General features: G+C 44.3%; 1 long non-coding RNA gene across 2 annotated transcripts in view; it reads right to left on the reverse strand.

Annotated features, from left to right (window-relative positions):
• Positions 1-640: 640 nt before the first annotated feature.
• The window catches only part of LOC142902061 (uncharacterized), an 85,626-nt gene continuing 58,886 nt past the window's right edge, over positions 641-27,380 (reverse strand). Inside the window, exons 2-3 of one of the 2 annotated variants that reach the window (XR_012929039.1) lie at positions 6,598-6,749; positions 641-1,894 (exon numbers count right to left, since the gene is read on the reverse strand). This is a non-coding gene — a long non-coding RNA (uncharacterized LOC142902061). Of the gene's footprint in view, positions 1,895-5,875; positions 6,420-6,597; positions 6,750-27,380 lie in introns of those variants that run through there. The other variant, XR_012929038.1, reaches the window with a different exon arrangement.

Consider the following 27,380-nt stretch of genomic DNA (forward strand, 5'->3'; position numbering starts at 1 on the left):
CCTGTGCACCTGAGCAGCGTTTTTCTTAGCTACAACCTACTGAACACTTTTTGTTAATTGTTCCGCCGTGGAAAAAGTTCCGACGTGAAAACATTAGTTCCTACGGGCGCCCCGTCTCCCTCCCGCCCGGTGTTTCGCGCCGCCCCAGACGTGATTCTGCGCCCCCCAGGGGGGGTGCGCCACTCACTTTGAGAAACACTGACTTAGAGGAAGCCTGAGAACCCGGAGAGAACCCATGAAGATATGCAGCGAACGTGTGGTCCACACAGAACCCTCTTGCTGTGAGGTGACAGCATTAAGCAGTGCACCATCATGGCACCTAAAATGAAGTAACAACCAATGGTATCGTATTGATGGAACAATGAATGGGCGTGATGGGTCAAAGTTGGTTTGACCAATGAGTGAGAGTTGAAAGGACCATAAACCGCAAAACAGACCCAAGCTGCAGATCTCAGCCAGCCGTCTCCCGATCCAACTGAGAGCAGCTCCTCTGGGCCCGCTGAGCAGCTGGGCAGCTTTACTAAACATCTGGCTTGGAACTGCTAGGAAATGGATGACGAGTCTGTCAACAAAACAGCAGTGACACGCCGGGGTTGACAATGAAGCCAACAAAGTTTATTGGAAGTAAAAAAAAAAAGAAGCAAAGGGGAACATTGCAATGAGCCTGGCCCTGCTGTTCAGGTCAGACTGTTTGTGAGTTGGGTCAGACTCTCCGCAGTCCTCCACCCAACCTCCGACTCTGTGCAAGGCGTCATTTGTAATAAAGCACTCAAGGTGAGAGACAAACAGCTGAGCAGGGGAGAGTGAAGGCTCAGCTGGGGACAAATGACTTCCTTTGTTCTCTTTTACTTCAGGCAAGATCGCAAAAGTTGACCCTTAACTGACTTTTAACAACTGTGGATGTCCTAATGTCCATTTGAGGTAGCATAGCACATCCCCCCTGTCCATATGCGTCAGAAGAGTAAAAATATTTAAATTACAAAGTTTTCAGATTCCATTAAACACTGTATTGAAAAAAAAAAAAAACACTTAATCTCTGTAGTACTTATGCTAGGTCTGTGAGTGCAGCTCTTTTTGTTGTCACATAAATACCATAAAACTGAAAAGAATAATCTTTCAATTTAAGCAAATTCAAGAAGAACAAAGGAAGAACAAGGTAGGTGTGAAAACGAATGTGCATTTAAGAAGGTAGTCTTTGGTAAAGACCCATGTTGATGAAGGCAACAATGTGATCTGCCATTGCTGCTGCCAATAGTAGGGTGAGCTAGGCTAGGGCAGGCTGTGGTGTTCAGGCTCCTGAACAGTTTCATATCGTGTGGCTGACAAAGCCATATAATTCAAAAAAAATAAAAACTTCCGGATAACACGAAACTTGTCTTCATGTGGACAATGCCTCACAGGTGTTGATAACACAGTTGTTTAGAACCCAGGTTGGCTTTTATACAAGAGACAAAGTTAAATAAATTGCCTAAGCATACAGAAAATGAAGGGAGATTAATACAGAAGTCAGTTGGTCAACCTAAAACAAAAACAAATATTTCACCTCAACAAATCTTAAAAAAAAAAAAATCATCTTATTACAGTCTTGGTAATTTATTCCAATGGCTGCAAAACAAATACAGAAATCCTCAGTTGCCCCTAACCGTATGTGTGTCTGTGTCGGTTACGTGATCGCAGAATGCCAACCTCTGCCCGTGTTCCAGCAAATTCAAAAGACCGGGAGCGTAGCTGGCGTCTATTTTTGGATGTTCAAACACAGATGGAGCGCACTCCACCTCTGCTTTTCTGGTGTGGAGGAGCAGCAAGTCTTGTGGGTTTTTTCGCAGTGAGAGGAAGAGGGCAGCTGTGGGACAGGAAACACAGACAGATTTCCCCGGTGGGAAGCCCTGCTCGCCTGTCATGGATTTACAGAGGAAAAACACAATGAGCGCTGGCGAGAAGAAGCCCACACTCCCCCGCCAGAGATCCACAGGCCCGCTGGACAATCGTACTATTTTCTTTAAGAATCCATAGGCATTCGGTCTTTTTGAAATGAGGATTTCATTGCGAGATGTAAACATGCGACACCTCGTACTTTCAAATAAAGCGGTGTGCATATCTTATATTACACACTCTACTATGAGCAACCAGCTTTCAAGGCATGTTGTGGTGCATCATACTAGTCATTTAGCATTTCAAATAAGCTTTTTATTATTCATATATATCTAAAAAACAGTGTTCTTAAATCCAATAATATTTGGAAATATGTAATATTAGGAAAGCTACAAATGTAAATAAACACGGAATTGGAAAATCAAAGCATTAACCAAAGATAAATGACAATGATTGCCAACAGCTGCAGCTAATCTGTGCCCTGCTTCAATGAAGAGAATATCAGAAGAATTATGATATTCAAACTAAAAGGAAACGAGTCGACCCAGCTTTTAAATGATATTTTTTTTGGATTTGCGTTTCTTCGCCCATTATTTTCTCAGTGAAAGAATTCAACACCCAACATTTAGCAGCTTAAGGACCGAAGGACTATTTGTTTACACAGATTTATTGCATCATTGAACAAAACAAGCAGTTGCCATGACTGCAGAGTCCAGACCCTGCAGCCTCCTCCCCACTTTTTCACGTCTCCGCTTCCAGTCTTTTTTCTTCCCCGAGTCACCACACTTCCCGTGAGCCGGCAGCACTATTTTGCACTCCTCTATCACTGGGCTTCGGGGCAGCAGCGTGTGTGCTTTACAACAGTCGGCTCGCCCACAGATATCGTTGCCTGGCCTATCTGATTACACGTTGGAGGTGGAGCTCTGCCCTTAACTGCTGCCGTTTACTGTGTTTCCGTTTCGGCTACGCAACTCTGATTGGCTGTGCTGGTGCACTCTGGTCCCAGTGGGGTTTTTTTTCCGGGTAAACAAAGTACTGATAGAGAGCGAGGAGGGGGGAAAAAAAAAACTCTGACCCTGACTTTCTCACAGGGCTAAAAGTGATGAGGGATAAACAGTGAGACAAACAATAATGTATACATCACTTATTAATAGCAACAATGCTAGGAATGTTCCCATCTGCAAAGGTCTGCTGTGCCAGCTATTTCAAGCCTCTCCCTTCCTACTTTACATGAAACATTGCATTGATCTCTTCCTTTAAAACTTCAACGTCGTGAAAATCAATCCTTCAATGTTCTTGATTTCATAGAATCTCATTATGATGAAGCATTTTCTTGTGGTGCAGCCATATTGACTTATATCAGGGCAAAACCAAACACTCTGTATTCCTACCTGAACAGGCATTCGAAGGGCTGCAGTGGAGGAGATGGTCTCTCCTGCCTGTTGGAGGGTTGCGAAAGTCTCCCTCAAGGCCAAAACAAAACCACCCTGAATTGTTCCGTTTTAATTGCTGGTTCGAACGTTGCTGGCCAAGATCCCGCATCTTATTCTGTTTAATTAGGTGCGACTGTATCGGGCCATCACAATCACAGTGTTTATTTATCTAGAGACTGCTGTTGTACAAAGAGTACAACAGGGGCGAAAAAATATGCATATACATGGGGAGCAAACTTTGATGGTCTGCGCCATCTGCTGATGGACGGAGTGTGATCTCTACCAGGAGGCTGCTGCATGGCAACAGACCAGTGGTTAACCAACAGTGACATCTTGAGGTTTGATAAAAAGCTGCATGTCTCATCATCTCTGAAGAATGTCACCGTCCACACGTTCATTTTCCCCCTTTGCTGCTTTAACGCTCAGGATCACGGGGGTACTGGTGCACATCCCACGTGTCCTCGGGTGAAGGGCGGGTTAACCCTCTGGACATATGACCCGTTTGTCATTCGCAGGACCGCATAGAGGAAGAAATTACCATCCACACTGGTACAGACAATTTAGAGTGGCCGGTTACACCTGATCGATTGATGTCTTCGGCCTGTGGGAGGAACCGGGAAAGAACCATCGTAGGCCGGAGCAGAGGGTGCAGACTCAGAACTGAAAGGGTCGGGAATCTAATCCATGACCTTCCTTCTGCAAAGCAACAGTGCTAATCGCTGCACCAATGTGTAGCTATAAGATTTTGACCATGTAAACGAAAATGATCTAAATAAATGTGATGAAACAATACGCTATTTGCAGCATCTACGAGTATATCAGTTACATCCTGTGCGCGAGAAATCGGAATGACACAAACGGAGAACCTTTAACATTTGAAATCAAGTCAAATTATTTTTGCCTCAGGCTGCGGTGGCCCAATTAGTCATGCACCAGTGTTAATACGGCCATCAGTGGGAGCTCGGAGGCAGGGAGGGAGGGGCAGGAAAGGAGAAAACAACATGGATGGCTTCATGAGGCATGGCAGACCAAATGACAGCGATTTACCATCAAATTACAGGGCTGTGCAAGGTCAGCGCGAGGAGCTTTTCCAAAGCACATTTTTAAAGGCACCGTGAAACCACACATAAACGGGGCAGACTGGTGCAGCCGTGAATGTGCCGTCTATTGCAAGCGGAACGCAATATTACTGTACTCATCAGAGGACATATAACAGCAGATAAACCGCAAAGAGAATGAAACGGATTGTATTTAAAAAATAAAAAAAAACACTCATACAAAACATTTAAGATATGTACAAACATTCTTTGCCATTCATTTACAAAGACGCTAATGACTCACTTGAATGGACAAGGTCAGCTGGTCAATGTGAATAAATATGAATCCGACTATTGGCATTGCTGCAAAAGATCACAACTCAAAAGATGTTTGGCCAATTGTGACACAAAAACTCCCAGGCGAGTGTGAAAAAAACGGCAAATAAACCAAATAGTTAACTTTTTCTAAATCGACAGCCCATTTTAAGGGTCAGTCAGCAAGCAAAAAACCACTGCCGGGCTCTACAAGGCGGCTCTGCTTCCGCTGCAGGCTGAAAATGAGAGCAATTTATCCACTTTCCCAAGCAATCGGGTCGTGGCAAGTACCCGAGACGTGTCGCCGTGCAAATGGCTCAGTTGTGAACAGCCTGAATGGCCGACTGGTGAACTGTGCTTCTCGTAACCAGTCCCAGCAGACGCAGCAGACAGTGGCACTTTGAAAAGGGGGAGCGCACGGTACGACTGTGGGAGCCTGTTGTGGTTTAAAGTGTAAGGGTCACCTGTCAGCCGAAGCCCCCGGTGCTGCCGCCACGGCCAACCGGTGGGCCTCAGCGGTGGAAGACCCTGATTTTAAGACACAACAGACCACCAGCGTCTCCGCAGACACCAATTTCATCTCCCGCCTCTGACAAAACAGCGCGTCCGCCTTCCTGCCATTCTCTCTCCTTACCCCATATAGCATTTTACTGCTTTGGGGAAGCAGGGAGTGATCCTAACTGTGAAATGGATGCGCAATCACAGCCCCTTTTTCCTTGAAGGTTATTACCAGCACTCCGTGGCTTTTCTTCACGGCCACAGGGAAGCCGATAGGGGGAAAATGACAATGGTCAGGTTTGCCGAGACGCGGCATTAAGCCACAAGCAGGAGAAATAGCTTTGACACTACAGGCTCTTCAAATCACCACATTGAGCCACCTAAATGCCACAGCAATAAGCAAAGAGACAGGCTGCATTTTTCATCACAGAAGGGGAGCTCGTTCCAGAGCGAGGGGTGTGTGTGTTTGCTTGTGCTCGTGTGTGTGTGTGTGTGTGTGTGTGTGTGTGTGTGTGTGTGAAGTGTTGTCAAGGAACAGCTTCAGAGCGCTGGGACAAGCTTTCATTAAGGCTTAAATTGAAGGACATCACGACAGCCAAACATCTCCAGGGACCTTTTTAGTTCAGGCAAAATAATGGCGAAAACAGGAAGGGCCACTTGAAAGCTCATTACAGTGTCAAGACATACAGTATATTAGTTGGCCTAAGGTTGCCAAGGAGATTAAAAAATTAAATAAAGCAGCAAAGACCCAGGCTATTATCTAATATGATTGAATTTTGCAAACTCCTGCTAGGCCCATTTTAAGTTTTGACCAGTGGGACGCTTGTTTCTTTGGAACACACGTACGAGTGTGAAGTTCAAGGAATTGGCTTCAGGCAGCCGTTCTTCTGCAAGAAATATGATGTGACTTGGTGAATGTACGATTTGCCATTATGTTCTACTCAAATGAAACATTTAAAGCCGACACCAGTCGTCCATATTCCTGAATTAAATTGAGAATTACTTTGTCGTGCGCGGTGCCACGTGCCTTTCCCAAAATGCAACACAATCCCACTTTTCTCCACACTCCCACATCTTGAGTGCCTTCATCTAAATTATTTCATTCCAAAACCAGCAATGCAGCGACACTTAAGTGAAGGGGGGGGGAATATCATCACGCATTAAATTGAACGGATAAATTTTGGAAGTAGGGGGGGAAAAGAAAGCGTAACTCAACATTGATGTTTTCCTGCAGTCATGCCTCTGGCGTTTCAACCCAGGAATTCTACGAATACAAGGGGAGCACTTTCACAATGTGCAAACTGCCTATTTGTTAAATAATTGATCAAAAGGAAAAAGAGGGAGACCATAAATACAGATTCTCTCCACACTGTGGAACTTTCCTAGAATGCACAAAATGAAAAAAATAAAATAATAAAAAAAAAAGGTCTGAATTTATCTACCAGTGCATTGGGTTGACAACCCTCGCTCGTCCCTCGCAGCCATGGACGGTTTGCTGATGTTCGGCTTGTTTTCCAACTTTTAACACCAACCAGGGGAGCAGCAGGTCTTTGACTTGAATTTAAAGTTTCTCTTTGACCATGCAAGTTTACTCCTGAGGGGGCGAGAAAAAAAAAATGAAAATGAATCTCATGCAGTATTTTTTTGTTTTGTTTTGTTCTACAGGCAGTAATGGAAACACAATCCATGTAGTGTGGCTCACCAAAATGTTTTTTTTTTTTGGTTGTTTTTTTTTTCTTAACAACAAAGCAACAACAATAGTTTTTATTTTTGCCTTATTAGCATTCAGAGTCACATGGCATGAGAACACTGTAAGCCGTGGAGGAAGATCTCGTAAACGGAAAGTAAAAACAACACAGTAAATATACAAGTGGATCCAATCACACATCAGCATTCCGACAAGGCAAACTTCTCCGAGTGCAACGCTGCAGATGCCACCAGGATAATAGATAATTCCCGGAGACTCCGCTCTGCTGACTTGTTTCTATGGCCCGCCACTTTCCCAACCACTTGCCGGGTGAGCTGTTGAGCCCCGGCAGCTCCGCCTGAACAGGAAACTTATTATGAGGCTTCATGTTTTCATTACCATGCAGATGACATCTTGATCACTCCGTGATTCATTCTGCCTCGTTCAATTCGTTTAAGAACTCTCGAGGAATGACTGGACACTCCCGCCGAGCACACGCCCACACGCCCACACACACACACACACACACACACACACACACACACACGGAACATGCACCCGAACTGCAGCCGAGGAGACAGACATTCACTTTGGGGACAGAATCCATTAAGACGACCTGTCACACATCACATCCAGTTCACTCCCCATGAATTCACCCACCCACCCACCCACCCATTACTGAGAAAAGATTAGATTTTCAGGGACATAATAAGCTCTGGCAATTAATTCACTGTTTTAATAAGACTTTATTTTCTTTCACCTGTGTCCCTGAAACACATCATTCGCCAGGTTGGACTCTGGCGAAAGGCTCCTCGCTGCACTGGACCTTTAAAAGTGAACATGAAACGCTCATCAGATGGACGTCGTTGGTTGGTTGTTGGCAGTGGGGCTGTGTGTCACACCGGCACCGCTAAAAGACAGACTTTTTTTACGACTTCAGGAAATCCTTTGATTGCAAAGTAAGGACACATTTGTTTTGAAGGTGAGCAAAATTGAGTGGAATTCGTCGAACTGCTATTAGTGATAAAGGACACTGGATGTTTGGCACCCACTTGTTCTTGGCGTACTAGGTGATTTTCATTGAAACTAACAGCTTTATATAAAGGGCTGGGTACAAATGCATCCTTAAAAACACATCTCTCTCCTCTTTTTTTTATTTCAGTGAATTGTTGAAGGTCAGCGAACAGGCACTCGGAAAGAGTAGGCGCAAGGTCCTTAATTCTTAAATTACATTGCCATCTAGTGGTGAACTTGTGCTAAGTTTCCGTCCTCATGACTCCACTCAGCATATCCAGGTCGATACGGAGACAGAATTGCAAACCTAACTGCAAGGAAATCATCATTTATCTCCTATTTAAGGAGCATGACGAGCCTTTTCATCTCATTCAGCTCCATATGTAAATTGTCCTGAAAGTCGCCCTCAGTGTAGTTCACATTGTACCAAAAGGCTTTTGGAAGCTGCAGCGATTTGATACAATGTGAATGGGAAATGCTTCTTATTCTTTTTTTTTTTTTTTTTTTAATTACACAACATTTCTTGTTTTTATTATGGCTAAATAAAAGCTCAGCCTTGGCCCTTCAGCTGCAACGCTGATGTGATCCTAATACAGTTACTGCGCCGCCTCTAGAAAGCAATAAGAACGTTAATGAAAACATTCCGGCGGTCCAATTCTGCTCAAATCTCCGCCCTTGTGATTAATGGGTCGGAAAATAATTCCGAATGTAAACAGTGGCAGTTGGCGAAGAGTCTTTTGGGCGGGGTGAGAGTGTGACAAATGTGACTAATTAACCTCGGTGAACCGATACGCTCATATGACTCAGAGGGGAAACGCAACAGGCAAAACACAACCGACCTTTCACACATCTGCTCGATCGCAGGCGAGCTGCAGATGTAATATGTCGCAAACCACCAGGCAGAATGATGAGGTGTTCGAGGTAATTGCAATCTAGACATTTAGGATTGTTGTTTGGATATTTGCATTCGCATCTTTAGGTAAGAGAAGACCAAATAGAGCGCTGCACATGTTTTGAAAGTAAACTTTTTAGTGGCCCCTTACTCGAGGCTCAATGCCTTCTTGTCAGACCAGAATTGATTGCAAGATAAATGCTGGGAAATGTGAATTTTCATTGACTTTAAACGCTAAGCGTGGGTTGTCTGAGTTTATTTTGTTTTAGGTTTACCTGTGCAAAGATTTTTTTTTTTTTTATCTTTGGCTGATAAAACAAGCGAAGGACACATTTATGCACTGCAAGAGGACACAACCACCTGAGATGGCAACTGTTCATACAGCTGTAAACTTTGGTGTACATGCACACACATACAGGCTCATTTAGCCCTGCAGATTGACTATGATATTTTACATCCTGCTAGCACTTCGGTTTCTTTTTATATTCATTTCATTACCTAACAGACTGCACCTTTAAATAGCAGGTCAGCTGTACGTGCTGCCATTCTGTAATCCCAACATCCAGGACTAACATCCTGTTGAGGAGAAAGAAGTAACAGCTGCCTGTGGCCTGAGTTTTGTTGTGATATTAACAGGAAGCCATTGCAAGCTTATAAACTATAGAAGCTGTAGCATGCAGCAAAATCTTGTGCATTATTTTCAAATCCAAAATAATCACCACATTACATATTAAATCAGCTTATTTTTTTTAAGTACTGGGCAACATTTTTAAAACATAAGTAAGATGGGAAAATGCTTTGATAGCCATTTAAATTTTTTTTTTTCCCCAGTGCGTTGTGCTTGCTGACCACTGGGGGGCAGAAAAACACTGCACGGCAGAATCCCGCCTCACCTCACCGGCCCCAACAACACGCCAACTCAATTATGTTGATGAAGGGAACGATCGTTTTCCTTGTTATATGAAAATCACAATTCTTTGAAAACATCTGAGAGTCGGAAAGACGCACAAAGCATACTTTCATCTCTCCAGAAAAAACAAAAAACAAAAAACATCTCGATAAATCACGAAAAGGGAGAGGAGAGCAGTCAGACAATAGGCTTAGACAGGTAGCGAGGTTCATAGCGCCGAGTCTCTCGCTGAGCCTTTGAGCTTCGTGTCGGTCATGATTCATTCATGTGGTCTACCAGACGGGACTGAATCTGCAGGACTGTACAGGTTTGTGTCTTGCTGAACCATCAGCCACATACTAATACAGGTGCATGAGTGGCCCTGTAGGGCTGAGTGGTGTCTAATGAGAGGCTGAGTGACTCCCACGGTTATCCTCTCCTAAATTAATCAAGGTGAAAATGAGACCAGAGTGTTGACTATCTCTGTCTGCGATTGACGCATCTGTGGCAGAGCGCTGGGTGGCTCCACCTTGTGAATTTACGGTGCTATCAGATGACACAAAAGCCTGCTCGATGAGTCTGCGGGTGGGGGGGGAAAGGCGGGAACACCTGTGGAGTCTTTGAAAAGGGGCTTCAAGCACTGAATAGTTTATTGGCGAATAAATGTGGAATTTCGAGCGTCCCCGGAAAGGCAGGCACTGTACCACACACACACACACACACACACACACAAACACACTTTTAAAGTCATGTAAGCCACGTAAGAGCTTTACATTGACCTTCAGCCATTTTTGCGTCCGATGAAAGCAATGAAAAATTGCTTTGCAAGTGTAACACCCTCTTTTTCTGAATACTCTTAAGATTTGACTCTACAGTATGTTATGTTTGTACATATAAATTTTGTTTCTTAGGTTTCTAAATACGTACAGAATGTGATAAATTTCCTGCAAAGGACAATAAACCTATCTATCTATCTATCTGTATAGAATTCAATTTGTACAGAAAGGACAGGCCAAAGTGAATGAAAGGAGAGGAAAACTTTCCGCCCTTGACTCACAACTTGCTGTACACCACCGCACAGAGGAGCCCTCTGGAACAAAACCCGCGCAATTTCCCCAGGCTGCTCGCAAGTATGCACGTGTTTTTGCGAGAGCATGAATACAAGCGCGCATGTGCACACGCACGTGAAACAATGTTGCGCTCCCCTCTTTTTTCTGCAGCATGCACACATTTCTCTTTTTGAGGAGTTTGAGGAAAAGCTGGGAAAGGAGGCTGTCTAACCAGAATTAGGGCTGCCCTACTTTCTCTATGAAAATTACCCCGTGCTTCTCGCCTCTGGATGAAGAGGTACTGTTTGACATGTTTTCCCACCACCCCGCTTATCTTTACTGCACATTTTCTAAGAGCAGCAGCAGCAGCAGCAGCATCTCGATCGTAGATAATCCTTGGGGAGGAAAGAAAAAAAAAATCTCCAATGTGCTGAAAATCCCAGTCAGACCAGCGTCAGAAACCGAGAAGTTCAAATAGCTGAGGTCTCTCCCAAGAAAAAGAACAGATTTGACAAATAAAAGTTAAATAGACAAGACAGTTTTTTTTGTTTTTTTTTTTTTACTTTGGTTTAGCGCTGTAAAAATGGATCAAGTCAAGACGTTATTCTTTAAAATGTATGCTTGCTGTTCAATTACTGGATCAGGAGACTTGGTAGTGACTCAATTGGTTCCCCTGTTATATAGAGTCAGACGTAACCTTATTTTTCTCTCTCCCACACGCAATGAAAATTGTGTCCCCGTTCAATTTTTCCAATTTTCATCTCAAGGAACCCTGTACACTAGTTGATGTCTGACCTGAATATCAAGACAGGTGACAACAACACAGAAAAGACTTTGCAGCCTGATCAAAACCAGCAGCTAGCTACACCCACGTTGACTGCACTGGAGCCACAAATCCTTCCCACAGTATTTCTGATAAACTGCTGGAAAGCTGCTTTTCTTTGCAAGGTTGACTCATCCCTCCGAAGCTTTACACCGGATATCTTACAGTGACACCTGCCTCATCCAAAAGCCCACAATGTTTTTGATACCCGGTGCCAAATGCAACATTTTTTAAGACTGAATCTACAGGTACAATACAAACATCTGCCGATGCGTAGTTTGCAAACTATCCACCGTTAGCGCAGTCATTAAATGCGCTTTGAGACCCATCCACTTTGAGTTATCTTCTACTCTTTAGGGAGATATGCCATCCTCTGAAGCACATCCATAGCACTTGAGGCATCTTTCTTCTTTTCTTTTCTTTTTTTTTTTAACTGTCACAGTTACCTTTCACAGTTGACAAATATTGTCATTGTTTCTGTTCGTTCTTTCTTTATTATTATTTTTTTTTTAATGAAGAACGTACACCGCCCAGGGTTTGATATATAACCCGAGACAAGATAATTACATTTGCAAAGTGGCCGGGGGAAACCTCGCTGCAGCTGTTCCTCTGCCTGCTTTACAACACAAACTGGAGTTTTAAGAAAAACCATTGTGGGACGGCGCCTCATTGTTCGCCTCAGTTCCCCGGTGAGCGATTGAGACAAAAGCGGAGGGGGCAGCAATGTCACAGAGAGCTGGCCATGAAAGTGTCTCATTCCTGACCGCAGTGCTTTATCCAGATCATTGGCCAGCCTTCCAGTGTTGCAGGGAGATGGATGTATTTTATTTTCAGAGATTCCCCTCCATTGGTCCCAGGTGCCGAGCTGCACAGTGCACGTTTGCAGGCGGACAGAGTGAGAGGGCACAGGCGAGAAAGAGCAGCAGTGTTTTAACGGTAAATAATACTTACGTGACGCAACATCCTTGGGAGAGGGACGCGCATCAGAAGAGCGTATTTGAAAAGCATGATACTGTGTTTGCGTTAGGCGTGAAATATATTGAAATGGTGATCCTGAGTCACATTTGTGTCAAATGGCTTCAGTGGTTTAGGAAGGTGGCTGTGACTGTCCCTCGCCTCATTATACACAAAGGCCCTGTATTGTGCAAAGTTGACTTTATCTGTGTCTTCCAAGAAAAATATATACCTGTCAGTGAGCTCCCCAGAAACGGGAGAAATCCATCCTTGACTGAATTTGCGGGTACGTGCCAAAACACTCAGCTGATGTCACTGAGGTAATAATGCTGCAACAACGCCTCAGTCGTGGTGGTGATAACGGCATCTTTCTTTTGTCTTCAAATTACAAACACTAAAGAGGTACAAAGCAGATGAGCATTGTTGCAAGAAGCTGTCAGCACAGGGCACAATATGCTGTGTTGTGCTGTGCGTGTACGGAGGTAGATATTTTTTGGGAAGATGAATCATTTTTTTAGGTAATTTTCTTTGAAATAGAAGGAAGTGAACTTTGAGATTATTTTTGTGTTTTTATCATTGTTTTTTTTTTTGTTAATCTTATCTAAAAACAGTTTTCATTATTTCTCACTGGACTCCTTGACCACGAACAAGCGGTAAGATTACGGTTAAAGGCGAGAAAAGGAAAAGTACAATGGGGAAAAAAGAAAGATGAGTATGGCCGACGCAGAGATGGCGTGGAACAGAAATAACTGCAAGATACAAGTTTCCACAAAGACAATGGCAATCAGACAACAGTGCATATTCCACGAATCAGCTTAAGTACAAATCCAGCAACTACTGGGCCATTAACGAAAACCCGCTTTTCCTTCACCCTCATGTCCGTGAGCCAGGGCTGATGGGTCAGTTTGACGGGAAAAATGTGAACAACAGTTTTCACGAGTAAGTGGTGGAAGTAAGGTTAGTTCTGCAAGTTCACCTTACAGTAGATCCTATTAGCAAAGAATTACATTTCGCTTCCCCCCAACTGAGTCTCAGTGCTCAAATTCCAAACTCTCTTGTTGCCTCCAAGCCTAACCTAATAACTTTAATAATTCCTCTCCAATCTGGCCCGGATCGATAGTCCTAAGTCTCAACACGCAGCCGCTCCGGCCTCCCGAGGCTCCTCCTTGCTGCTGATCCTCAGTGGCTCCTCCTTTAACACAAGTTATTTAATGAGAACGCGTTTGCCACGAGGGACGGTCGGTAGAAATAGCTGAGGTGATGTTTTCAAGGCAGTCAACATTGATGAGCCTCTAATGCATTCCAAAGGGAGTGTTGACTTTGCTCTTTTGGTATCAGGGAGACACATCTTTACCTTGAATATATTGCTGTTCTACAAAAATGTATATACAGTATATATATGGTCTGTATGGGCTAATCAAAGGGCTGCACCGGGGCATCCCCTCAGGCTGAAATGTCGTAAAGGCCATCAGCGAATAACTAATGCAGGCGCCTATTATGCACCACCTCGAAATAAAGGGAAAAAAATGTTCTGGGTCCATTTCATCGTATATGACGGCTGTTTCATCTTTCATGGTCATATCGGACCACAGAAACCACCCCAGCACGGGCTGTACATGCTGGCAAATGCATTTCTCGTGTTTCCTGCCCGTGTTGCTGCTGTCGTACATACAGTAACTGTATCGGCCTGAGAATAAGTGGGGATGTGGTTCAGTCAAAGGGGGGCAGAAAACATTAATCCGAACCTCTTTGGACGTGTACGGTGAGTCCCAGCCGTAGGTGTCGGTGGGATGAATAAAAGTGCCAAAAAGCCTCTTATTCCTACTTTTTAAGTTCAAATGCAGACTCCAGGATAATGGAGCCTCGCGAGGTGACACAGAATTGAACAGCCTTGAGCTTATAGCTCTGCTCTCACCTCCTTTACTCCTCTCCCGCTGCTCTAACTCCAGTCCTTACCCTCCAACTCCCCTGTTATTTCTAAAAAAAAAAATAAAATAAAAAGATATTTTTCTTCTGCCATTTGATCTCGTCCTGGTTGGTCTTTTCCTCTGTGTCCCTTCCTCCCTCTCACATCCTTCCCCCCTCCGCTGGCTGTAAATGAATGCACTGCCTTCATTAAATATGACACTTGGAAATAGAATAGCCCGCCGTCGATTGCGCGGAGCGGTGTGTCGTAACGAGGGGAGAAGGAGAAAACAGAACGCAGCCACTCTTCATTTTAAAAAGGAGGCGCGCACAAACGGCCGTCATGATGGCGCCGTCCATCTCGTCTAATCTCGCCGGCCCGCCGTCACAATGCGAAATCGATTAGAACGCGGGGCGTGTGGCGGTCTATACGTATGTGCAAGCGTGTGAGGGCGAGCAGGTGGTGGAGGGGTCCCCGTTTGGAAGACAATAGTGAGAAAATAAAGCATTTTGCACCAACGCATGGCGGAAAACTCCCTCGCAGAAGTGTGTGATGCGCAAAAACTTGTTTACCGTGTCTTCAGAAAAGCCATAAATAAAGTGAATGAGTCATTTCAGACACACAATGGAGGAGCCATTATTGAACGCCGACTGCTGTCGGCCGCTGCAGAGGCCCGAGTGGCCTTTTATTATTTACGTGAGTATTTTTAGCATGTACATGAAATGGCACCGCGACAAAGCCCAAGCAATTCATGGGCCGTTTTCTCTCCCGACGCCGGCGACTCTATTGATCTCGCAGACGGGGAATTAGATTGAAGGAGAAAACGGCGCTTGTCTCATTTGACGAGAATGACAAATTCATGGCTGCTGCACATTTTAATGGAAGCTGCAGCGAGAGCAGGGTCGGGGACTGATTCTGAACTGTGCGTTAGCGCGTCGCTTATGGGGCCCGGAGGATGGAAAACATTTACTGTAAAGGCTTAACCACCATGGATCAGCCAATGAGGCGGAAAGCAGAAGTAAAGTGGCAGCAGTAAAACCCGGGGAAAACGGATATGTGGAATTAGTCACAAGGGGAAATCCCTGTTTCCGATACAGTGGACGGTCCATTTGTTACGTCCCGGAGGATACGGGGTGGTGGAGGTGGGGGAGTGCCGCATGAGCTATTAGAGGGACATAGGTTGTGCTATTAAAGCGGCATGCACAAGCGATCAGGGGCCATCGGCGGTGACACGCTTAACCCCATGAGCGCACGCTGAGCCGCGGCGTCTCGCTGACCTGGGAGAGCGAGCGGAGCACATCTCGCAAATGTGAAGGGTTACGCACTCGCCAGCGTTTCCGTCTCTGAATTCCAATCGTGGCGCCGAGCCATTTCTCAAGCGAAACGTCCTAAGCTCGGATGATTTTCAGGGCTTCATCTCAGACCCGCCGCAGAGCTCGCCGCCACTACCTACCTGCCAGGGCGCCGCCGTTTTCATGATCTGAAGCTTAATGCCAGGATCCGTTTTAGTGTCACATCGGAAACTTTGCTTCGCTGTGAAATCTGCACCGCGGGTCCCTGGACCCCCCCCAAAAAAAAACTTTAATGGAGATAAAAAGTTGTACTGTGTGGTACCGCAGTAGTTCTTTAAAGTTGGATAAAGTGAATGCTGACGATTCTATATTTTGTTTTTTCAAGAATTTGTATATACCATTCTATCATTCTTACCACATTTTTCCCCCAAGTCATCCTGCAATTGTGTAATTTTAACAGAGCTGTTAAAAAAAATATTATACTATCTTTTTTTCCAACCATCTTTGTCCCCACAGGGGAATAATTAGTCTAATACAAAAAGAATTGTTTTAAGGCAGTGAAGGACAAACCTTGCTGTGCTTCAGCTTGGGTCAGGAACCGGTTTGGTGGAGTGGAAGGGGAGGATTTGACACGTTGAAATTCCCTTGACCGATTTTGACACCCGTCATATTCCCTGGAAGGGTAGGGTTTTGGGGGGGGGGACAGCAACCACAGGCAATTTTCCCCACCAGCAGGGTACGATGAAAGTGAGGCGCTGTTCCAGTCACATCCCAGTTATGGGATTTAAGTTATGCGTGTCCATAATGCAAATTTTTTATTTTGATGGATAGAATCCAGCTTGAGAGGCTGCATCATTTGAATTTAGACACACCACATTCATCTAAAAAATAAAAAATCTCCATAGTTGACAGGATCGCCGCTTCATGCAACGGTGGGCACAACCTTAATTGGGAGAGGGGCTTGTCAAACAGTTTAAACCTGGTGTGCTTGCTAGTGATGGAGAGGTTTGCAGCAGCACACTGGAACAAATATATCACGACGCTTCAATCTGTAAAAAGTGGTTTTGGAAAGTGTGGACAAAGTTCAACTCGAAGTATATGTAAAACTGAGGCTCACTTGCTGTTCCACTCTTCATATATAATTGCTAATTGACATTTAGATCACAGTGAAAGGGTTTTCAAAGGACTATTGTATGATATTCACACAGGGCTTCAAGCTGAATCATGAAGGCTAAACATTCAATATGAGAATACTCATGAATACATTTCACGACGACTCCGTGTGGGAATTTGTTTTATTCCGTGGGTGTGTGAAGGTGTGGGGAAGGAAAACTGTAAAACAGATTTACAGCTAGGGGGAAACAACAAAAGCAAACCAGAGTCTCTGGTGAATTCTAGTAAACACACACACACACACACACAAACACACACTGATACAGCTGGTTGGTGCCGTTGCCACCAAGTTTACGGTAAAATGGAAATTTGCTTGGCTGGTTATGAGCCCTCTTTTAAAATTGTTGTTATAGCCTGCAGGGCTTCCCGAGGAGGGCCAACTGAGATTGACAAATTTCCAAGGCACTCGAGGGGAGAAAATACATGACGAGTGTTTGTGCTTTAGTCCTCGTGGCAGCAACATTCAATGAAGCACAGGCTGAAAACACAACAATATGCAGATTGGAAGTGGAAATGGTTAGATGAGCTGACGGGAATTTCAGGCTCTGCGTGTGGTTTTTTTAAAAAAGAAAAAACCTCATCAGAAGGTGTGCGAGTTGGCTCGGCACAGACACCCAGTTGGCTCCGAGTTTGTGTTGTTTTGTTTTTCTGTCAACCACAGAAGCAAACAGAGTTCCTATGGAATCTCAATTCTGACAAAGGTTCAGGGATATTAGTGGTTACTGAGTGTAAGGCAGTGGTTCTCAAACTTTCTGTCACGCCCCACCTTGGAGGAAGAAAATTTTTCATGCCTCCCCCACAAATTTGGCAGATTTGACGTGGCTGTATCTTGAGGGATCCCGATGAACCTGCAAGTGGCCCCATGTCTCTAGGACAAAGTTGACTTTTGACCCCATAGACTTGCATGGCTTGTCGGGCAGAGTGCATGAGGAGGGCGAAGTTGGGTTTGTAGGACATGTCCGTTTCCTTTCACAAAGATTTAGGATTGTGTGAGAAGAATGGAATGGAATGGAATGGGCAGGTTGTCCAGTGCTTTTGTCCGTCCAAGTAGAATTAGTAGCTGAGAATACAGTTGTTCTTCATCAGGATTTATGGCGGGAATTTACTTTTACGATTCCAGAAGATCTCCCGTGAATAAACTGGGCCATATGTGATGAGTTATGTTGGTTGTGGGCACATCTGTTTTACAGCCGCCTAATATTATTGTGCTAATGTGACGGACATAAAGCAGCTGTCAGTGGACTGAACGGCAGTGCGATGCTCCAGAGCAGCCAGCTGGTCAGAAGCATGCCGCTGCCATCAAAAAGCATTAATGCTGTGATGCCAGCACAGCAGCGGCTGAGCTGCCTCGGGACTGCCACGATTACACACGTTTTAGTTACAAATATTACTAATGTTTGCATTTGTAGACTGCAGTACACAGTTTATCGTCGTCGCAGAGTAGCAGCAAGGATTTATGAATGGGACCCTGTGGTTTACGCTGTTATTTTATAATTAATCTCTGAAGAGTCACTGCATCTCAGAATTTGCAAAAGCTAACTTTGCCAAAATTGTCCGACAACAAAAATCAAAGTTTTTTTCTTCTTGAGTCGATGGATCCAGTCAAATCTGTTGGTAAAAGCCATGCCGCTGTGTGTATTTTCAACCCGTTTTCTTTCTGGAGAGGGCAGAACTGCACAATTCCAATGACAGACTGAAGACTGAACTTTGACTAATTTTATCCACTTACATATCCTTGCTAAAATGGAGATTTTAGATTAGTCGAAAATCATATATTTTTTTAAATTTATGTAAAACTTAGTTCAAATGTACAAGTTAATTAACAAACACATTTTACAAAGTAGTGCACTTCACTTGAAGGGGGCACCACACTCGAATAAAGTTTAAATCTTGCTCGCGGTCACACTGAGTGGAAATAATGTAGTTTGAAAAGTAAATAGTTTTGACACTTGCAGTGTGAATAGACTGTCTGTCCCAGGACATCTCATTTCAAGTTCCAATAAATCTGAACCTAAATGGAGATGTTTGAAAATGAGGTATGAATGCTACTGTTTCAATTCCCAGTGGTTGCAGTTTGATCACGCAGGTCGTGGGAAAAGTTTCGCTTGTACCCCTTGAAACTCTTCTCAAGGTCGTATTAAGCCGAAGATGACCGATTTCGTTAAAACGTGGCAGCAATGACATCAGTTCCGCATTCACCTTTATTCAAAGCTGCACTCAGATTCCGGTGGAGTCAAGGCCAGCTTTAGAGTTAAGCCCTCATCCGTCCCATTGTCATAATTCCTCCTGAAGGTCATCATCAACTCCCAACCTGCCATTTTATGCATAACTTGCAATTTCTGCTTGGATTCAAATCAGGTCTACTTGTGTCCAAGTCAAAGTCCTGTTTATTTTTGTGCAAACCTAGGAGCAACGCTTATTGGAAGTTTGGAAAAGAATAGAGTTGGTCAATTTAGCTAATTTCCCCGAGTCAGGCTGCCACAATATCTTTAATCAGTCGGCTAACCCTGGACATTTAACCCCTCTGACCTTTGTCATAAAAGCTTAATAGAATTACGCCGCTAAATATGACGCATCATTCTGTGTTAAACGTTATTAGCAACGAGAAAAAATAACAGGCAGACGAGGGTTTCAAAAAAGAGAACCAGTAACAAATGCTGACAGGAAATGATATTTAAATGCCTTAATGATATCAGTGAATGAGTTGGCGCATAGTATGGTATCAGTGCCACCATCAAGCCTTCATAATATTGGCTTTATTACATCCTGTGGGACGGTGTATGCTCAAATCACAGTGAATTTTAATTAGCTGCTTGGAAATTGATGCCCCAATGAGAATTAGGCTGTGTAATCGCCTTACCACTTGGCAATTTATTAAACAAATATATGGCAAAGCAGCCACGTGGAAACAACAGCTCCATCTCGCTCATAGCTGTGCTTTATCACAGTTTAGCGCTGACTTTGACTGGGGAGTCGGAAAAAAAACATTTGGCTTCGAAGCATTGAAAGGCTCAACACTCAGCCAAGGAACTTCACGTTTTTGTTTTGTTTTTTTTTTAAAAAGTCATGTCAAAAAAACTTTTCAAAGAGGAACGTGTGCTGCTGCTGTAATTTGTTTCCTAGAGACTAAACACTTCAGTGATGGGAGTGGGAAATGGGAGCGTTCCAGGCCTTCCAACGGCTCCATCTGAACGGCCCTCGACACGTGCAGCGCTCGTTCACATTCGGCTGGATTTCTGGGTTAACTACAACGCTTCCGCCACATTTGGGGAAGATGAATGTTGTTGGCAGGGAGCAGGCTTCGACTTCCCAGCACAAAGCCCGGCTGAGCCTCTTGGCATCGCTCGCAGACGTGGCACCCACTGGTTTCGTGTTGCACAACAAGATGAGGGCCCTCGTCGTGGAACGGCTGTGACCCTCGAGTCCCGTTGAGAGAACAGACCCCGACAATAATGCGTTCAAACAAAAAAATTGGGTACTAATTAGTTTGGATGCTTGCATGTTTTTTGTCTGTCTGCTTTGGAAACCAGACACAATCTTGAGATTAGGTGCTGTTAGGGCCACACGCAACAATTATTTTGCTATCTGTTCATCCTGGGCACCTTTGTCAACACTACAGACAACTAACTGCAAAAGCTAAACGAAGAACACAAATGCCACAAATCACAAGTGCGACTACTGTGAGCGTGCTTGGCAACCATTTGGCAGAATGTAACTGGTGGGGGAAAAACTGAAAACACAAGCAAACAAAACAATCAAACAACAAAATGTATTATAATGTGTTGGCAGAAGACATTGTTTAGTTGTTGCAGCATCACTTTTCAAATCAGTCAGCATTGGACATTGGTGAATGAGCTGTGACGTAAATCAACAGGTTTGTTCTTCGTATATCGTGTCATTTGTCACTTCAACAGCCATTTCTGTGAAGATAAAATCCAAACAAATTTTTTGATAAAATGCGAGTTAAAAACTTCTGCAGAGGGGCTTTTTTTTCTGCACTCGAGTGTCAGTCAGCAGTGAGGGTTGCCCTCCATTGGAGGAAATTAGTGGCAACAGCCCGCTCTTGTGTGGGCCAGATTAGTTCTGGGTGACAGTGCGTCCTGGCAGAGCTCCGGCTCTTGGCAGAAATTGTCAAATCTACTCACGACGCTGTCCGACAGCGTTTGGCGCAGCTGTGCATCATCAGCGGCACCATAGATGCAACATTTTCTCTCTGTGTCATCCACTGCATTGTGGGTCGCCCGAACACAAATCCCGAGTTTGCTCTCGGCCCGATAAGGAGGCTCGCTCTCGGTCTAAACTGGATGCTGGGTTTTCTTTCGGACGAGATACAAAGTTCAGCCATGCAAAGCAGCCCCAGCATTTTCAGATAGTCGGGGCGATATTTCATATTTATCAGCTCTCTGAGGAAAGTGCAAGCCTTGCTATGTGCTGACAGAGAGGCGAGAAATAAAGCATTCAGGTTTTGTGTGGGGCACCCTTGAAGATGTTTACCGGAACAAAAGAGAATACTGTAGTGCTCCGTGGCTAGTTCTTTTTGGAGGGGCTGAAGATGGAAGCCTTTGATACATTGTTTATTGAGAAGAGGCAGGAAAACAGGGCAGGGAGGGGTGCATGAAAAAAAAACAATGTCTTCAGAAGGTCTTATTTGGCCTGAAGGCAAAACTGGTTGCATTTTTGAGATGAGTGACAATGTGCAGGCACGTGCACGATCGAAAGACAAAAAGTGCTTTCAGTTCAAGATATTTCCAGTATTCACTAAATAATAAAATTGATGCCGAAAAACTTTTCTTTTCTTCCAGGCCATTACCAACGTCATGCTTCAAATACTCCCTGGCAATTTATTGTCTACCAAACATTATTTACTGCCTGGCAGCGTCTTAACCAATCCATATGAACCAACCCCAAAAGTAGCAATAGCACTTGAACTCAGAGTACCTGAAACAAGCAGGTTGCTTGACAGGCTGCTTCCTGGAAAGCACAAGCACGCACCCACGGACAGTCCATTACTATCTGGGCCAGTGACCTACGTCAGGTCATTCATATGTGCAATTTCACATGTTATCAAAGTTGTGTTGGATACAGCATGCACCTTAAACCATTTGACATATTGCTGATATTGTGTTTATATTGCTGCATTAATTATATTTCTTTGCATGCACAAGACACAGTGGGACAATAACGGCTCATTATCTCAATTAATTACGTTATAGAAACATTCCTTAAAAAATGTCTTAATCTTTACTGCTTTTGAAAGCTTCCTTTTTTTCCATCCTCATCTTGCAAGATTTGGTCGCCACACGAAATAGAGAGGAGAGTGCAGCGCCGCCTCTTATCTTCATCTCGTGGTGTTCAGCAGTGTATCACATAAATCTGCTGTACTGAGTTTCAGGCTGTCAGATTGCGCGAGTGGGACAGAAGGCATACTTCCTGTGATAAGTGAATGTGTCAGTGTGGTTGAGATAGGGCTCCCTCCACTTCAGCCCCTCCACTCATCACCAGTGTAATTTGATAAGAACTTCAAACTCTCAGCTATTTTCTCAGAAAGTTTCATCACAAAACTGGAACCCAATGGCACCCGAGAATTATTTCTACCAGTTTGCAAAAGACTGAGATTGAGATTTCATGACTCAAATCTTGTAAATCAAATGCATTCGATCTTTACTTCCCGCCTCTGGGCTCCTTCAACCACCTGTGAAAGACTGATTTGCAAAATGTTCCATTTCCATGTGGTGCTCAGGTTGGAACATAAACTCATTCTAGGTCTTTTTTTTTTGCAGAGCTGCCAGGCCAGTGCTCGGCAACACGATAGCTCATTTTAAAAAGACACAGAGAGAAATCCATAGATTTTTTTTTCCTCTTCAGCAGAAAACTGTCGATAATGACTTAACAGTGGAGGGTCATTAAAGGCAAATTCCAACCCTGCATCGTTACGGCTGAGGTTGCTCTCCATCTCTTTCGACTTTTCCTCTTCCTGTTGGCCTTTTTCAGCGATACAAGTTGCCTCTTTTATAACATTTAAAGAGGAAAGCCATGAAGGGGAAAAAAACATTTATTTTTCAGAAAAAAAACCTTTAAGAGGACAATATACTCTCAGGATACTCATTTCCATCATTTTGCTCATCCACTTCACGCCCCTGCAGCCTGCAATGTATACTTGCCTCTGTAATGGTTTTAGGCTGAGAAAACACTCAGATTAGTGAGTCCTTGGTGGGAGTGCTCATGCTGCATATTTTTCTTTGATTACAAGCAGAGAGAGGCGCCTTTATAATGGGATGCTCCGCTAAAGGGGCTGAAGAAATGCTTAAATTGCTGCCTCACAAATTGGCCCTCTGCATACATGAGACAAGCCCATAGAAGTAATGAGGGCCGGCTAAGGTCCAAGTAATATGTTTACCATTAATTATTCAGTATCATTGACAGCTGTAGCGCGGCTCTATGTTAATGTGGCTGTTTGCCGAGTGTATAGCTGCGCACTTAAACGCAAAAATCCCATCAGACTGAAAACGCAACTAATTAGAGAAAAGGCAGCCTTTTTCACCATTTTACACAAGCGTACGTTTCTCTTGATGGCACGATACTCAGGTTTTGTTTTGTTTTTTCGGTGGATTATCGAGTTATTTGTACAAGCTGCAACCATGAACTCGTTTCAACTCATCGGTACCGTCCGTGGCTTGGATTTGTTTGCCTCCGGATTGGGGGCGATGTTGTTATCTGTGCGCAGCGACTGTGTGAGTTTGGGATAAATTACAAAGCCGTGACAGTGTAATACCTCTGAGGACACCGATTGGTGTAATCATGACAACCAAACAATTACAGTATTAGAATAACCACTCTTGAACCGCATCTGTGTGACTGGACTGTGCCTCAGTGTCATGCTGCTTTTTTGGGTTTTCTTTTGTTTTGTTTTTTAATAAAGAGTACAGAGTGAAAGTTTGAGTCAAGGAAGAAATCGGATTGCTGCAAATGAAGTGAAATGTCTTATCAAAATGACAGCTTACTTTGGTTATCAAATGGAAAGTGAATTCAAGGACTAAAAGTCTAAATCAAGCCAATATTTTGTGCTGGCTTCATAACAGCATCAGTTCTCCTCTGAAACCTTAAGCACAGGTTTTGGGGGAACTTGTTGGATGATTGAGTTCTACGATCACTCTCAGGACTCCCTGTCATTCCACATGCAGCGGCAGTGCCAAATGCATGTTCAGGCCTGTTGCAAAACGTTTGGAGCCAATCAAATACTTCCTCATTTTAAAGTATCCTGACCTATCCACTGTAGGAGTGGATCCACCGATCCACTCCTACATGCTATCGTGCACGGTACTGCATATACGTCACAGCCCTGACCAAGTGGCATCTTGATTGGACCAGCGTGCCGATAAAGAATACAACAGCCTTGGGACTGTTAACCATATGTATCTCTCTGCCTCACAGATGTTCTAATCAATTATTTACGCTGGGTCCTGGCGGCGCTGTATCGAAACTCAGCCAGGTTGTGTGTCTGCAGCTGAAGATGGTTGCACTGCCTTGTGTAGTTTAGCCGTGCAGATCTCTTTCATCCGTGCAACAACCACAAAGCTGGGGCGGTGACGACTTTTGCAAGGAAAATAAACATTTGAACCTAGCGGTGCTACAGTCACTTCTGTCTCCGCCCCCTTCCAGCGACTGAGGAATGTTATTGGCCAAACCACTGCCATTCTGCATAATATTTCTTTATCGTTTAGGAGGGAGGTTTCACATTTGGCCCAGAGTAATGAAGTTCAAAAAATCCGCAGGTGGGCTGCCCCGCACCCGTCCGCTTGTGTGATGTTTCGATACGCACAAGACATACGAATAAAAGCAGGAGAAGTTGGACGGAACCAGCGGGGTCCTCCGTGGTGAATATAGATCAACGTGCTGACGGTGCAGATGGCAAGAACTCCCAACAAGGACACAGGAACCAACCCCGTCAACAACGAGGCCGCGCGCCACAGGGCCCAATTTATCCGCGCACATTTAAATATTTCCTCACAGCGCTGCACAGCTGCAACCTTGCTGCACCGCGGCAGCAGGCGGCAGGCCTTGGCTCGCATACAGTGGGCGGTGCCAGGAAACACTCTCGCACTGCTCTACATGCAAACCAACCACTTCTGCAGTCACAATTCCAATTGATTTATCCCCCCCCCCCCATCGCATTTTTTCTTGCTTTGATTCCTCTGGTTGCTGGCCACTGTGAAATGTTATTTGCCAAACCAGTGTCAGTCTGAGGAATATTTATCATATTTTTTTACAGGAGGTTGCATAGTGTGAAATGAAGGTGCGAATCCTGCGGGTGGGCTGGTTTAATCTAATGCTACCGCTTGAGAACACATTCATTTTTTGGTTTTGTTTTTCCTAAATGCAAAATGGAGTGAGGAATATTTTTTTCACATGGTGGTGACAGTCTGAAATATCAAGCGTCTGTCCTTCTTGAGCAGTAGTCGACGTCGTGGACCGTCTGTTCAGTGGTCACAAAGACCTTCAACACAGTCTGCACATTTTTTTTCGCCGAAATACAACCAAACTGAACAAACGTGAACTAAACTAAACAAAGTCATTAATATTCAGGCGATACTTGCTCATTCAAACAGAGCCAATGAACCTGGAGAAACCTCATACAGGTCTAATGCCCACTGATAATAATTCTGGTCTGCCTGCACCCCTGCTCTGAATTCTCTCAAACTGCTTCTAGATCGCTCCAGATCCTGAGGCTCTGCCTCAGTCTGCCTCCTTGGCTCAATATTACTGCCTCCATTCCTGCCTTGGAGGCAGAACCACAGCATATGTATACAGTCGATTAGGTACCATGCACTGGCTGGCTGAATTCTGCGTTCATTAGGCCAACATATTACAGTAGCTTTGCTTACATGTCAGTGGTCATCCTCAGAGTCGCTACTTTTGCTGGAGATGCACACGGCTGATTGAACACACGCGTCTAGCGTTTAGCTGAGAACGCTGTTGAAAACACGGGAATCGATAACGAGAGCGTTTGTGACCTGAGACTATTTCTCCTAAACACACAGCTAATATGCTTAATTAACCGAAGGGGAAACCAAACTCTCCAAAGTCAGCAATACGATGGCGTGGGACAAATGGACGGAGCGAAAATTCCCCGTGTTGCTCAATGGGATTGGATCAATGGAAGCTCAGACAGGGACAATACTGAGCTCGTTCATGGCGTCTAATAGACCTGAAGTATTACGCGCTAAAACATGAGAGGGAAACCACAGCTATTGCGGTCAAAAATGCTCATAAGCACAAGGAGCACAAAGGTTAGCATTCAGCATTAGCATTCTGTACAAAGTGTACAGTCTTGGACTGGGAGCCGGGAAGGATTGATTAGTGCACAAACACACACACATTAACACAAACACATACAGGACTTATATAGGACCACTTTACGCTGAGCAAGAGGCTGATCAGTGTCAATACAGTGTTGTTTTGCTCGTAGACACGGGTTAATGGAATAGCAGGACGCCTCGTGCACTCTGGTCCGCGGGCATAATGCAGATATTTACCTTTCCACTCCAGCGGAGCGGAGCGGCTGGAAATATGCATCTCATTTACATGACAACAACAGCAGGTGTGGAGCGGAGACAACAATTTTGGCCGAGACACAAGTGGAGGTTGGGGTAAAATCAGGTCACCGCATTTCCACTGCGCAGGAAAAAAAAAAAAATTGCGCAGCAGTGAAGTTGGTTTCCTCATTTGGGGAGAATCTTCGCCGCGCTCGCTGATGAATGTATTCATGGACTTTTCAAACCCACGCTCAAAATTTGTGCTGACTTTAAATTACTTTAAAAATGAAAGGTTTTGCTTGAGTTTGTGTTTAGCAAATTACACTCTCTCTCACACACACACACACACCTCTGGGTTCCTACGTAAAAGTACATGCGGCAGCAGCAGCCTCATTACTTTTATTTATCCTTTCTTTCACGCAACAAACACGCCTGCCTTCTAGCACGTTGATGAGGGATTGGAAAAAGTCACTGTTAAGGCAAACGTCTGGCCCAGGTTGCCTCCTCCCCCTCACCGCTCCTTCATTAATAGACCTCCCGCAGGTTTTTGACGCCGGCTGTCAAAGGAAACCATTTACAAATTTAATGACAGTGGAGCTTTTGCATTCCGCCAAGTCTGCAGAAAGATGGCAGAGCGCCGCAACAGCACAACGTTCCTCTTTTTCATTAATCCATCTCAAATAAGCGCAAAGGGGTGAACGCCATGCGGAGATGCGAGGCTTGAAAAAAATAGTCTCTGTGGAGTCAGAACTGATAAAATTATTATAATCTGCGGCTGCTGCGTCATGGTTCTGCTACGGCAGTGTTTTGAAAGTTGACTATCTCCATGTTTTGTGGGTCAGCTGGAGTTTTACGTCAAAACGTCCACAACAGTGATGGGAGGATTACAGTACGAGGCAAAACTGACCAAGACCTTTTACACTTCATGACATGCGGAGAAGTGAAGTCGATAAGTCGATAATAATATGATTGCTGAACGCCAAAGGGAATTTGATAATTAACAACATTCCAAC

Source organism: Nelusetta ayraudi, unplaced genomic scaffold (genome assembly GCF_046127955.1).
Source record: "Nelusetta ayraudi isolate G7.1 ecotype Tasmania unplaced genomic scaffold, CSIRO-AGI_Nayr_v1 ptg000005l, whole genome shotgun sequence".
In the NCBI taxonomy this organism is placed as follows: domain Eukaryota; kingdom Metazoa; phylum Chordata; class Actinopteri; order Tetraodontiformes; family Monacanthidae; genus Nelusetta; species Nelusetta ayraudi.